Here is a 13,331-nt window from a genome sequence, read left to right as displayed (position 1 = left end):
TGGGGGGTGCGCGCAAAAACATTCTTTGTCCCCGGGCACTGAAAACACTAGCTACGCCTCTGTAAGAATCAGGGATAGATTAACTAGATCTCACAAGTTTCATGACATGAGAAGAGCCATGGGGCCTTATGTAATTCCTTAACTGGACACCAATAAGCGCTGTCGAGTTCTAAAATTAAGCAACGGAATGACCTATAACACTGCCGCTTCTTGCCCAAACTACCCGCTGCATTGCTGCTTCTTGCTGGCTCTGTGGAATTATACTATTCAGGGAACCACGGCAAAGCATCTTTGAGCCTCTTGCTGGTGCTTCCCATTGGTGCAGAGTATCAACTATTGACAATCCTCTCTCTTGAGGTCTTTCATTGGTTCACTAAGCCGACAAATGAAAAACCTCCCCAGGGAATGTATCCCATTGGTTGATACACTGTACCAATGGGGAGCCCTGGTGGGAGACTCAAAGATTCTTTATGCAAGCTCACTGGATATTATAGCACTGGATAGCTGGTGAGAAGGAGCAGTGTGGCCTTTGCTACTGGTAGGCAGTTATGGTGCTACGGGTGGTCCTGGTGGCTGGTCACCAAAGTGGCAGGGACCGAAGGTGGTGACCAAGCAGCAATGAGGACCAGTGGCCATGAGGACACTTTATTCAACATTAAAGAAGAAGAAAGAAGAGAGAATTAAGAAGTTAGTTTTGAATCACGATGATACGATTTATTGGCTAACTTAAAGGAATAAGCGTGAGCTTTCGGCTGTGCAGCCTTCGTCAGACTTAACCACTTCCCGACCGCCTAACGCAGAGAGGCGGCCGCGAAGTGGAGCCCGCAAGGACCAGCTCATGCCCAAAGGCGACGGTCCTTGTAGGGGCATGGGCGGAGCAATCGCGTCATCCGTGACGCGATCCTCCGCCGGCGCCTGTCTCCGCTCACCCGCCGCAACATCCCGCCGGCCATACGGAAGCGCCGGCAGGATGTTAACCCGACGATCGCCGCATACAAAGTGTATAATACACTTTGTAATGTTTACAAAGTGTATTATACAGGCTGCCTCCTGCCCTGGTGGTCCCAGTGTCCAAGGGACCACCAGGGCAGGCTGCAGCCACCCTAGTCTGCACCCAAGCACACTGATCTCCCCCCCCCTGCCCCCTGATCGCCCACAGCACCCCTCAGACCCCCCCTGCCCACTCCCCAGACCCCTGTTTACACCCAATCACCCCCCTAATCACCCATCAATCACTCCCTGTCACTATCTGTCAACGCTATATTTTGTTTTTAACCCTAAACTGCCCCCTGGGGACTCCTGATCACCCCCACCCCTCAGATTCTCCCCAGACCCCCCCCCCCTTGTGTACTGTATACCTCTATCCCCCTGATCACCTGTCAATCACCTGTCAATCACCCATCAATCACCCATCAATCACCCCCTGTCACTGCTACCCATCAATCAGCCCCTAACCTGCCCCTTGCGGGCAATCTGATCACCCACCCACACCAATAGATCGCCCGCAGATCCGACGTCAGATCACCTCCCAAGTGCAGTGTTTACATCTGTTCTCTACCCTAAACACCCACTAATTACCCATCAATCACCCCCTATCACCACCTGTCACTGTTACCCATCAGATCAGACCCTAATCTGCCCCTTGCGGGCACCCAATCACCCGCCTACACGCTCAGATTGCCCTCAGACCCCCCCTATCAATTCGCCAGTGCATTAGTTACATCTGTTCTTCCCTGTAATAACCCACCGATCACCTGTCAATCACCCATCAATCACCCCCTGTCACTGCCACCCATCAATCACCCCCTGGCACTGCCACTCATCAATCAGCCCCTAACCTGCCCCTTGCGGGCAATCTGATCACCCACCCACACCAATAGATCGCCCGCAGATCCGACGTCAGATCACCTCCCAAGTGCAGTGTTTACATCTGTTCTCTACCCTAAACACCCACTAATTACCCATCAATCACCCCCTATCACCACCTGTCACTGTTACCCATCAGATCAGACCCTAATCTGCCCCTTGCGGGCATCCAATCACCCGCCTACACGCTCAGATTGCCCTCAGACCCCCCCTTATCAATTCGTCAGTGCATTAGTTACATCTGTTCTTCCCTGTAATAACCCACTGATCACCTGTCAATCACCCATCAATCACCCCCTGTCACTGCCACCCATCAATCACCCCCTGGCACTGCCACCCATCAATCACCCCCTGTCACTGCCACCCATCAATCAGCCCCTAACCTGCCCCTTGCGGGCAATCTGATCACCCACCCACACCAATAGATCGCCCGCAGATCTGATGCCAGATCACCTCCCAAGTGCATTGTTTACATCTGTTCTCTCCTCCAAACACCCACTAATTACCCATCAATCACCCCCTGTCACTGCTATCCATCAGATTAGACCCCTATCTGCCCCTAGGGCACTCAATCACCCGCCCACACCCTCAGAACCCAGCCCTGATCACCTCGCCAATGCATTGCTTGCATCTATTCCCCCCCTCTAATCACACCTTGAGACACCCATCAATCACCTCCTGTCACCCCCTAGCACACCTACCCATCAGATCAGGCCCTAATTTGCCCCGTGTGGGCTCCTGATCACTCGGCCAAACCCTCAGATCCCCCTCAGACCCCCTTCTGATCACCTCCCCAGTGCATTGATTGCATCTATTTTCCCCCTCTAACCACCCCCTGAGACACCCATCAATCACCTCCTGTCACCCCCCTAGCACTCCTATCCGCGTATATCAAAAAAGGGCGCCTGGAAAAAAGGGCGCGGGGTGTAGCCGAAATTATAAGTTTGAATGCAAAACCGTATTTTTCGTTTCAGAGGTTATAAACGATAATTTAGTGCTAAATACGTTAAATAAACAGAAATGAAATGGCAAAATACCGTCTATAACAGTAAACGAATTCTGAAATGAAACGTCAAATAGCGTCTATAGCAAAAACGATATTTACACATATATTAAGCATAGTACTAGAATGGTAGGTTTTACAGGTATTTTACTACAATTATACCTAACTTTAGGGTCACAGATATCTCTCCTTATCCCTATCCCTCACACCTAGACCCCCCTTTGTGTAAATACACATAATGTAATAAATTGTATATATTACATATATTGTACTATAACTATACCTAACCTTACTCTCATACAGAGCCCTCCCTGTACCTATCCCTAACCCCTAGACCCCCCTGGTGGTGCCTAAACCTAAGACTCCCCTGGTGGTGCCTAAACCTAAGACCCCCCTGTTGGTGCCTAAACCTAAGACTCCCCTGGTGGTGCCTAAACCTAAGACCCCCCTGTTGGTGCCTAAACCTAAGACCCCCCTGGTGGTGCCTAAACCTAAGACCCCCCTGTTGGTGCCTAAACCTAAGACTCCCCTGGTGGTGCCTAAACCTAAGACCCCCCTGTTGGTGCCTAAACCTAAGACTCCCCTTCTGGTGCCTAAACCTAAGACCCCCTGGTGGTGCCTAAACCTAAGACCCCCTGGTGGTGCCTAAAACTAACCACCCCCCTGGTGGTGTATATTGCACTGTATGTATACTTAACCCTCCCTGTACCTATCCCTAACCCCTAGACCCCCCTGGTGGTGCCTAAACCTAAGACCCCCCTTGTGGTGCCTAAACCTAAGACTCCCCTGGTGGTGCCTAAACCTAAGACCCCCCTTCTGGTGCCTAAACCTAAGACCCCCCTGGTGGTGCCTAAAACTAACCACCACCATGGTCCTAACCCTCCCTGTACCTATCCCTAACCCCTAGACCCCCTAGTAATGCCTAAACCTAACCATCCCCACTGCACAAAACACGCTAAACACATATAAACAATAATATATTTAATCCTTAAAATACTTCACTCCAAATAACATGAATAAAATAATTTATATATTTGTAATAGAATAACTAGCCTTAAAATCACGTAGAAATCTTAAAATAACAGTAATATTTAAAGCGATATTTTAGTAACTATAATCAACGCATTAGAAGTGTAAAAACAAAGTTAATACCATAAGCGATGTATTTCTAATACAATCAGCTTTAAGCTGGCCACTAACGGTCCAATTTCTAGCGAAAAATCGTTCGAGCGATCAGAAATTCTGATCGGATTGGTTGTAAATAATCTCCATTGGTGGACACAATCGATTATGAACGAGTGAAAAAAATGTCGCCCGAATGAATTTTCGTCGAACGAAAATTTGGATTTTCTTGGTGGTCGTGATAGATAGGAAGCAAAGATTGGTTAGTTGATGGTGTAGTGAATGATTTTTCGTCCGATCAGAATTTCTGATCGCTCGAACGATTTTTCGCTAGAAATTGGACCGTTAGTGGCCAGCTTTAGAAACGTTATTTAAGCATTATACATATGAAAACGAATTTAAATGATAAAAGAAGTGTAAACGAAATTTTAGTTGTTATAGTTTTATAAGCGCATTTTTAAAACGAAAAAACTAGTTAAAAACCATATAAGCGAAATTTACAAACGAAAAAATAAGTATAATACAAAGTCTAAACGAACTTGTTAACGATATTTGTTATAAACTTTATCCTGTAAACGAAAACCTTTGTTAACACGATCCCTGTAACCGCTATTTCTCGTGCGCCCTTTTTTCCTGTCGGGCGCCGAATAGCCGATATTTTGCATTGCAGTCTATGGCGGCGCCCTTTTTGTCCACTATCCCTGTGCGCCCTTTTTTACTAGTTCCCTCCTATCCATCAGATCAGGCCCAATACAACCTGTCATCTAAAAGGCCACCCTGCTTATGACCGGTTCCACAAAATTCGCCCCCTCATACACCACCTGTCATCAAAATTTGCAGATGCTTATACCCCTGAACAGTCATTTTGAGACATTTGGTTTCCAGACTACTCACGGTTTTGGGCCCGTAAAATGCCAGGGCGGTATAGGAACCCCACAAGTGACCCCATTTTAGAAAAAAAATTGATTTTTATTGTTTTTTTTTTCACAAAGTGTCATTTTTCACTAACTTGTGACAAAAAAATAAAATCTTCTATGAACTCGCCATACACCTAACGGAATACCTTGGGGTGTCTTCTTTCTAAAATGGGGTCACTTGTGGGGTTCCTATACTGCCCTGGCATTTTAGGGGCCCTAAACCGTGAGGAGTAGTTTAGAAAACAAATGCCTCAAAATGACCTGTGAATAGGACGTTGGGCCCCTTAGCGCACCTAGGCTGCAAAAAAGTGTCACACATGTGGTACCGCCGTACTCAGGAGAAGTAGTATAATGTGTTTTGGGGTGTATTTTTACACATACCCATGCTGGGTGGGAGAAATCTCTCTGTAAATGGACAATTGTGTGTAAAAACATCAAACAATTGTCATTTACAGAGATATTTTTCCCACCCAGCACTTTTTTGCACCCTAACTGCGCTAAGGGGCCCAAAGTCCAATGAGTACCTTTAGGATTTTACAGGTCATTTTGAGAAATTTTGTTTCAAGACTACTCCTCACGGTTTAGGGCCCCTAAAATGACAGGACAGTATATGAACCCCACAAATGACTCCATTTTAGAAAGAAGACACCCCAAGGTATTCTGTTAGTAGTACGGTGAGTTCATAGAAGATATCATCTTTTGTCACAAGTTAGCGGAAATTGATTTTTATTGTTTTTTTTTCACAAAGTGTCATGTTCCGCTAACTTGTGACTAAAAATAAAATCTTCTATGAACTCACCGTACTACTAACGGAATGTATTTTTACATATACCCATGCTGAGTGGGAGAAAGATCTCTGTAAATGGACAATTGTGTGTAAAAAAAATTAAAAAATTGTCATTTACAGAGATATTTCTCCCACCCAGCATTGGTATGTGTAAAAATACACCCCAAAACACATTATACTACTTCTACTGAGTACGGCAATACCACATGTGTGGCACTTTTTTGCAGCCTAACTGCGCTAAGGGGCCCAAAGTCCAATGAGCACCTTTAGGCTTTACAGGGGTGCTTACAAATTAGCACCCCCCAAAATGCGAGGACAGTAAACACACCCCACAAATGACCCCATTTTGGAAAGTAGACACTTCAAGGTAATCAGAGAGGGGCATGGTGAGTCCGTGGCAGATTTCTTTTTTTTTTTTTTTGTCACAAAGTGTCATTTTCCGCTTACTTGTGACAAAAAATAATATCTTCTATGAACTCACTATGCCTCTCAGTGAATACTTTGGGATGTCTTCTTTCCTAAATGGGGTCATTTGGGGGGTATTTATACTATCCTGGAATTCTAGCCCCTCATGAAACATGACAGGGGGTCAGAAAAGTCATAGATGCTTGAAAATTGCAAAATTCACTTTTTGCACCATAGTTTGTAAACGCTATAACTTTTACCCAAACCAATAAATATACACTGAATGGGGTTTTTTTTAATCAAAAACATGTTTGTCCACATTTTTCGCGCTGCATGTATACAGAAATTTTACTTTATTTGAAAAATGTCAGCACAGAAAGTTAAAAAAATCATTTTTTGCCAAAATTCATGTCTTTTTTGATGAATATAATAAAAAGAAAAAATCGCAGCAGCAATCAAATAGCACAAAAAGAAAGCTTTATTAGTGACAAGAAAAGGAGCCAAAATTCATTTAGGTGGTAGGTTGTATGAGCGAGCAATAAACCGTGAAAGCTGCAGTGGTCTGAATGGAAAAAAAGTGCCTGGTCCTTAAGGGGGGTAAAGCCCACGGTCCTCAAGTGGTTAAATCCTGTTTGATTACAAGATGTTGGAACAGACATCTATATACATGCAACTTCAAAAGGGATACATACATTTTTTTTGCAAGCATAAATACATGTCGTAAGATGCCCTAAATCAGGGGTATCGAACTCAAATACAAAGTTGGCCGAAATTGAGCTCTTTGACCAAGCCGCGGGGCAAACTCTCTCCCTTATAAAGTTCCCTGGTGTCTAATATCCCCCTCCTTCCCCTATACGGTTCCCTGGTGTCTAGTAGCCCTCCTCCCTCCCCTATGCAGTTCCATGGTGTTTAGTGGTCCTCCCTTCATCATCTATACAGTTCCCTGGTGTTTGGTGGTTTTCCTCCCTCTCATCCATTTCCCTGATGTTTAGTTGTCCTCTCTCCCTCTCCTATACAGTTTGCTAGTTTCTAGTGGCCCCCTCTTTCCCTATACAGTTCCCTGGTGTTTAATGGCCCTCTCCCTCTCCAATACAGTTCCCTGGTATCTAGTGCTTTCCCCCTCCCCATATGGCTTCCCTGGTGATCTAGGACTTACCCTCCAATATAGCTTCTCTGGTGGTCTAGAGTGGGCCACACAGTGCAAAGTGAGAAACCCACCCGAGGGCCAAATCTAATGGCTCCAAGCACCAGATTTGGCTTACGGGCCAGAGTTTGACATGTATGCCCTAAATGAAACAGAACATCTAAATAGGGTGAGCAGTCGTTACCTGATTTATGACTAATAGATAAGACCCCTTGTTTATTCAATCCTCACACAATTGGGACTCAGACTGTCACAGAGGTATTGTACATTCTGAGTTCACAAGTTTTAGCAGCATGGATGCAATATTTGTCTAGGCTGAGAAAGAGTTATAGGCTGAGAAAGAGTTATGGAATTAAATATCATCAACCTAATACCAATATATAAAGTTTTTGTCCTTATTCAAGCCCTTGTCCACAGCTTTGAACCCATTTATAATTTTTGGCCCTGCTATTAGTTTGTCTTTCAAGGATTTGAAGCCACCCTTCAGCGCAGTGACACGAATATCATTTAAGCTGTGTCCATTGGAACCAAAGTGTGTAGCCACTGGGAGATAAGATTTGGGATTGTTAATAGTGTGCCTGTGTCCGTTCACCACTGATGCCTAACCGAACTACCTCATTGATGCCTAACCCTAATGGACCCCCCCACCAATGCCCAATCCTAACCATTACCCACCCCAATCAGCCACTGATTGGAATAAAGTTCATTCCTAGGTTAAAGTTCTTTTTTAAGACAGAAATGCCCATAAGTTTTATTTATTTTTTGTTTATTCCTTTTGCTTGGAATACATGGACAGATTTCTTTTTTGCAACCAAACTTACTTGCATTGCATTCTACGCATTGTTTGGCAAGACTATTCTGCTTGCCACCGTATAATGAACATACCCTATATCTTTAGTTACTTCATACCAATGTATGAAGTCCTGGGAGGGGGAGGAGCCTGTGCCAGATAATGATATTGTTACTTGTTGGGAAGATCCTTCTGCCCACTGGAGTTCCTGCTTTTCTGTGTCTACAACAGTATGATCAGGTATTTTCTAGTGCAAGATATGCTTTAAAAAACACCTTTTACATTGGTAGAGAAAAAACACGGTTGTCATGGCGCTGTAAAGGGTAACATGCTTTTAATCGTATCACAGCTTGCAATGCACTAGTGTAAAGTGGACAGTTTAACATGGGAAATGTCCTGGGAAGATTGGGATGCTTTTAGTATTTCACCTCAGTGTGGTCAGGTCCCCGGCCACTTTCACGTATGTATTTTCCGCGTTTCATCTGGTCACATGCCTCCTGTAATGTGAATTGATCTGTGCAGCAGCTAATGCAGTAGCCGGGGCTGGCGCAGTCCTCCACATACCCTGGCAGCCCTGTGTGCTCTGTGTAAATTGGCTTGTGCGCTGTGGGAGACATCTGTGTGAGGATTGTTAATGTAGCCAGCTGGCGTCATCCTCACCACATTGCGTACGCTGTCCCTTTAAGAATAGAAAACCTCTCCAGTTCCAGAGAAGGTGGCGAATATCCTGTTTAGCGAAGAGTTTGACCTAAGAGTAAGCATACAATATGTGATTTAACCCAGCGACAGAGTAGACATTTGTATAAGTGATGAGCGAAAATGACGATATTCTTTTCACATGAATTCTCAGGAAAATGTTAAACTCGACTTTTGAGGGAAAATTCCATCAAAAATCGCTATGTAATTCCACGTTAAACTTAGGGATTTTTAGCACTTTTGTGAATTTTCTCGCTAAAATGATTTTACACTGTAAAAAGAAAGATTTTTCGTGTTTCTGCAAATTTTCTGCCTATTGTGAAAATACAATGCATTTTTGCTAAATTTTTCTCGATATCCAAAATGCCATATTCAATGCGAAAATGACTTTGGCGAAAACGAGGAACAGGGCCTGTCTCATAAACCCCCTGGGTACAAGCTCTCAGAATGGGAAGGAATATAAAAAGCATGCATATGCAAAATGGCTACAGTGAAAATGTGGGCACCCGAAGTGTCCGTTAGCTAATTGCAGCTATTAGCATAGTCGTTGTCCTGTTTTTACCTGCGTCGAGTAGTAGCGCCCTGGCAAGATGATATAGTAGAGGAATAAGGAACACATGGGATAAATACCTCATACACAGCGACAGGGCCGGTTCTAGACTTTTTGCTGCCTGAGGCAAACTTGTGAGGATGCGCCCCCAACCGCCGATTTGGAATGTTCGCACATGTACTCACATGACATGCTGCAGCTCAACACAATAGCACACTGGCTGGCCGTGAGTCTGTGACAAAAACACTGCTCACCCTCAGCCTCCATTCCTCCTCAGGAATGTACAAACAGTACAAAAATACTGCCCCTGAAATCTCTGCGCCTGATGCAAATGTTTTACTTTACTTCATGAGAGAACCGGCCCTGCACAGCGACTACCTATAGCAGGGCTAGATTTACAGGCGTTCTGGTGCCCAAAACCCCGCCCCTGAACACAGGCCACACCCCAAAGTAAAATATTCTGAACTCCCTGCCTTATGTCACTAACTGTCCTTTGAATCTTACACTCTAATCGCTGTCTCATATCATCCTTAGTGACATGAGACAAGGATTAAGGTGTAAGTGCATGAGGTCAGTGATATGAGGCAGAGATTAGACTGTAAGCTCCTGAGGTCAGTGATCTGAAGAGGAGGGGCCGCCACTCCCGCATAAGGTGCCTTTAGTGCCTTATGGAAAATCTGGCCCTGGCCTATAGTCAGAAATGGATTAAAATAAAATAGGGCCCTAGGTAAGATAGCAGTTTTTGCCCACTTTTAGTGAGATTTGGTGGGGGCTAGCATCCACCAGGCCCCTAGACCCTCTCCAGGCCCTAGGCAACTGCCTAGAATTGTCTTGTGGGTGAGCCGGCTCTGCCTATAGTATGTCCACAAATGAACTGGACAGGAAGAAAAAAAGTTATGGGCTTATTTCCATCCTATTTAGTTGAGCTGCCTTTAGGTTAATTCATATAGAAAGCCTCATAAACTCCTACAGTCCGGCGATGATATTTATCACCCCGTTTTTAGTACAGAGCATACAGGGAGGTGCTGATAAATCAGACTCTCTGCTTAATAGCACTGACTTCCTATTAGGCAGGCAGCATGGAGATAGGCGGGTTTGATGGAATGAAAGGGACATCCCATTCATCTCTGGGCACAACTGCATCAGTGGATAAAAAGGACCCTGGGGGGCGATCTGTTACCTTATCAGGGAACAATTAGGATTGTGCACTGCCTGAAAATCAATCAGTCAGCCAGCAAGAGCGCATCATTGCTCAGCTGTGCAAAATAAAGCAACGGTATTGCATCACAGGGTTATAATGTAGAGCCTGCACCTTGAAAATACCACAATGCATCTGAGGATTTCATTACATGACAACTGATATTTGCAGGTATCATAAAATGCTATTATTTGGCAGTTCAAATAGCAGATAAGGGATGTATAAAACATTAATATACTTGTATACTTAACCACTTGAGGACTGTAGGCTTACACCCACCTAGTGACCAGGCTATTTTTCACAATTTAGGCCACTGCAGCTTTAAGGCCTTGCTGCAGGGCCGTACAACTCAGCACACAAGTGAATTCCCCCCCCCCCCCCACCTCCATTTCTGCCCATCAACAGAGCTTTCTGTTGGTGGGGTCTGATCCCCGCTGGCATGTTTATTTTTTTCTTTATTTATTTGTATTTTTTTTGTTTTTGTTAATAAATATTACTATTTTTTTTATTTTTTTTAGACCCCGCCCCTCCCTCCCCCCCACCAGCCAATTGCTGCGATCGGCTGTCATAGGCATCAGCCTATGACAGCCGGCCACTCTACTGCCTCCATGGGGGACAGCCGTGTCACGCGGCTGTCCCCAGTACAGCGCTGCTGTAGACCGCAGTGCTGCACAATGTAAATAGACGGCAATCTCGCCGTCTAACAGTCTCTCAGTGGCGATCGCCACTGGGAGACTGATGACAGAGCAGGCATGAGCTTCCGAATTCCACGGAAGCTAAAATACCGAAATTCAGCTGGAATTGGGGTTTCCGCATGGTTCCGCGGAATCCGGAAACATCAAACCGGAATGCGGAATAATGCGGAATTCCGGCAAAATCAGAATCGGAATGAATTGACCAATCAGGAGATGCGGAATGAGTTGACCAATCATGACAACAAGCTCATGGACGCGAAATTCCTGGGCGCCACCCCCCAAACAGTGCGCATATAAAAAAACAGCATTTCCGTAAAAAAAGGCTGAAATTTACGAAAGTACACTTTTCAATCACGTTTCCGTAATATACAACAACTTTATTGACAATAGACAACATAGACACAATCATTCGAAAATTACGGAAGTCCGGATAAAAATTACGGAAAATACATGCGGAATACCGCGGAATACCACTGAATACCGCCGGAATGTGCCGGTATGCGGAATTTCGGTATGCGGAATTGTCCCGGAAACGGAAATGGGCTCTTCCGACCATGCCTGTGACAGAGTAGAACTCCGTCATTGAACCAGACATGCGCCTGCAAAAATCCCGCCCCAGGACTTCACTCCAATTGACATTGAGCGGTCCTGGGCCTTTCGCCGCGTACACGCCAATTGGCGTGGAGCGGTCGTTAAGTAGTTAAGTGTAATTAAACTGTCTGAAAATGGGGCCCCATTAATTCCTTGTTAAGATATTGCCATGCCACTCCAGTTGTTTACACGGAAAGTAAGGGAGAGGGGGAGAGAAAAAAACAAAACGACTAATCTAAACATCATCCCGTGTGCTAAAGTAGTGTTCCCCAACCCTGTCCTCAAAGCCCACCGACAGTGCTTGTTTTGTGGAAATCCACAGAGGTAGTTAATTAGCGCTGCTGAGACACTGATTACCTCACCTGTGAATGTTTGTGGTTTTCTGTAAAACATGTACTGTTGGTGGGCCCTGAGGACGGGGTTGGGGAACTCTGTGCTAAAGCACTTTTTTTTTTTTTTTTAGAAGGATGACCAAGAGAAACTTTGTCTTAAACAGGGATTGTCAGCCACAAATTAAAACCCATTTACCCACTGCTCTGTGTGTCATATGCGGGCTGAAACCTTACCCTGCATTGTAAGCACTCCAATCTATTCAAAATGTTTTTGCTGTAATAAATCTTATCTCACTCAGCCTGGCTCTATTTTTGCCATTGTCAATGAGAAAGAAGCTTGTCATCACCCCTCTCACTTTCCTGCTCCGCCCTGATTGGCTGAGGGCAGTTCAGTGAGCAGCGGAAATCTGTTTACAAAGCAGCTATGACAGTGCAGTTTCTCAGAGGGAAAAAAAAGTAAGGGAGGAAATAACACCGGGATTTGCTTCAGTCACATGGATTGAAGATGGAAAAGGCTATGAGCTAGTATATAAAATTCACTGAAATCAAAATGTGGACATTACAATACATCTGTTGTGTAAATAGAACAAGTAGTTATCTACCTGTATATGTTTTTCTTTTCCCTGAGATAGTATGTCTGTCCCTGCTCCTTTAAAGGATACCTTAAGTGGCATGTGACATGGTGAGATAAACATGAGTATGTACAGCGCCTAACACACAAATAAATATGCTGTGAAGCTTTTCATCTTTCTCTGCCTGAAAAAGTTAATATTCTACTATGCAACTGACAGTTTTTCTTCAGCAAAGAATTACAGCCAGAAAATACTTTAGTTCTCTGCCAGGAGATGATAGATAAAAAGGTCAATAGATCATATATTGGAGAACTCTGAGACATAGGACAGACTGTCACATTCAGCTGAGACAAAACAATAAATTTGTTTGTTTTTTAGTTTTTAAGCACAAAATTTCTGGTTGAATTAGAGGGTGGATGTCTTTTTTCAACCCAAATAACTATGTAACGATGTAACATAAAACTGTGGGATAACTAAGAGTCATTTTTGGGAGTAGGAGGATAGACACAATTGTTTTTCTGTTCACTTTGTTTTCACTCGAGTATCACTGTAAGTGGAGAATTTCTCTACCATCCTTTGCACTGGTTGCGTGTTTGGTAACCGGAATGCTATGAGTACCATTCCTTTTTGCTACTAATGTCTCTCTGCCTGTAAAAACCTACT

At 44.4% G+C, this 13,331-nt stretch overlaps 1 long non-coding RNA gene across 1 annotated transcript in view; it reads right to left on the bottom strand.

The window, feature by feature from the left end:
- Positions 1-8,351: 8,351 nt before the first annotated feature.
- LOC137541820 (uncharacterized) overlaps positions 8,352-13,331 on the bottom strand; it is a 51,785-nt gene continuing 46,805 nt past the window's right edge. Inside the window, exon 2 of the long non-coding RNA XR_011025285.1 lies at positions 8,352-8,782. This is a non-coding gene — a long non-coding RNA (uncharacterized lncRNA). The remainder of the gene's footprint in view (positions 8,783-13,331) is intronic.

The sequence above is a fragment of the Hyperolius riggenbachi genome, chromosome 12 (genome assembly GCF_040937935.1).
Source record: "Hyperolius riggenbachi isolate aHypRig1 chromosome 12, aHypRig1.pri, whole genome shotgun sequence".
Lineage (NCBI taxonomy): Eukaryota > Metazoa > Chordata > Amphibia > Anura > Hyperoliidae > Hyperolius > Hyperolius riggenbachi.
Note: the sequence above shows the minus strand (reverse complement) of the source record. Positions and strands in the feature narration are given on the sequence as shown.